Source organism: Desmodus rotundus, chromosome 7, assembly GCF_022682495.2.
Source record: "Desmodus rotundus isolate HL8 chromosome 7, HLdesRot8A.1, whole genome shotgun sequence".
Lineage (NCBI taxonomy): Eukaryota > Metazoa > Chordata > Mammalia > Chiroptera > Phyllostomidae > Desmodus > Desmodus rotundus.
In genome coordinates, this window is record NC_071393.1 from 63,778 (window position 1) to 65,457 (window position 1,680).

General features: G+C 41.3%; 1 pseudogene; it reads left to right on the forward strand.

Moving 5' to 3' along the window:
• The first annotated feature begins 440 nt into the window (after window positions 1-440).
• LOC128781451 (HIG1 domain family member 1A, mitochondrial pseudogene) lies at window positions 441-791 on the forward strand (annotated as a pseudogene).
• The last annotated feature ends 889 nt before the right edge of the window (window positions 792-1,680 follow it).

A 1,680-nucleotide genomic window follows, 5' to 3' on the forward strand; every position in this document is an offset into this window, starting at 1 on the left:
TGGACTTCCTGTCTATCTCTTCTTGCATGCATGTCTTTGCTATTACTAGGTGGTGGGATTTTGAGCACTTGTATTTCTGGTCCACTGATCTGCAGAATTCCAACGCAAATGTACAAAATGATTTCTTGGCCATAGAACAAAAGTCCCTTATAACCCCTCCGCAGCCTACTTCTCCTACCTATTGGAAGATTGATATCAGACAATGGGCAGGCCAGCTTGCCTGAAAAATGGAGAAAAATTTTACTAGACATCCCCCTTAATACCACCCTCCCTATACCTTGGACAGGAATAATATTTGATGGAACTAGATGGATAAAAGAGCAAGGAAAATAGGTGAACTATGATAATTTAAGCATGAGGGAACAAATACAAAGATCATTCCCTGCAAAGTGCATAAAGAAAGAACCAGAAGCAGGTTTGTATTTGAGAGGTGATGGTGTTGGAAGACTCTTCAAACAGTATGTCATCCAACACAGACGTTTCTCTTTCTTCATATGATGAGGGTCAGGGATCTAAATTTGTCTGAGAAGTTAAAGAGGCACCGTTTATCCCTATTGGAATGGAGGGTTTCGCAGCAATCGTCGCGTACGGGTTGTATAAACTGAAGAGCCAGGGGAGCACTAAAATGTCGGTCCACCTGATCCACATGCGCGAGGCAGCCCAAGGCTTCGTTGTGGGAGTGATGACTCTCGGTATGGCCTATTCCCTGTATAAGGAATTCTGGACGAAACCTAAACCCTAGGAGAAGAGCTGCTGTCTTGGCCGTGGTGGTGCTGGTGGTGGCCGTAGTTAGAGATCTCATATTGAGGTTCTGTATTTATGTTGGAAATAAATCGTTTGAGTGGGTCAGACAATAGGAACATGGTGATTTGAATATTGGCTTCCTTGCTTGCAGGCTTGGTTTGCTGGGTGACTAAATTACTAGTGACTAGTTCACTGACTGGGTCATTCAGAGGAGTCAGATTAGCACATAAGAAACATGCCCCTTTTAAATGCACTTGACAGTAGCAAAGTGTCCACCTCATTGCTCTCTTTTGGTGAAATTTGTTCTAATGGGTCACCCTGCCAATCCTGAATACTCCCAGTTGCTGCAGAACGTCACGTGCTTTTGATGTTATGTAGCAACCCTCTTTGCCCCAGGTGTTTTTTTTTTTTCCTGCCTGCCTCGTGGACTGATTAACTACTTTTGGTTTTAGGGCTGGTTGGCTCTTACCCCGTTCAGAATGGTGCACAGCACACATTACAAACCTCCCCACAACTGAACATCTGTGTGTGTGTGTGTTTAAACCACACCTAAAATGCTAATGACAGCTGCTAGAAGGTAGTATTTATTTTAGAGTCATACTTGTAAACATTAGATAATTATTTATCTAATCTAATTGGATCCTAATTTGACTATTTTGTAATTGCAGGGTTATATTTTTATTGCTGTTACAATAATTTTTAAATGCCACCTTGAAATAGAAATGTGTATTTTAAGTGCTAATGCAGAGGTGATGAAAAACAATTTTTAACTGGGTACAGTATGTTTATTTTTCTCTGGAAGCATCATAGATGTTAAACTAAACAATTTACCTGTGATAGAAGTGGTTAATGATGTCAGAGCAAGCTCTGGTCAGACATACACAAACTTGTGTGTACTGCAGAAGGCCTTATTGCACTTGGGAAGATCTCCTGACT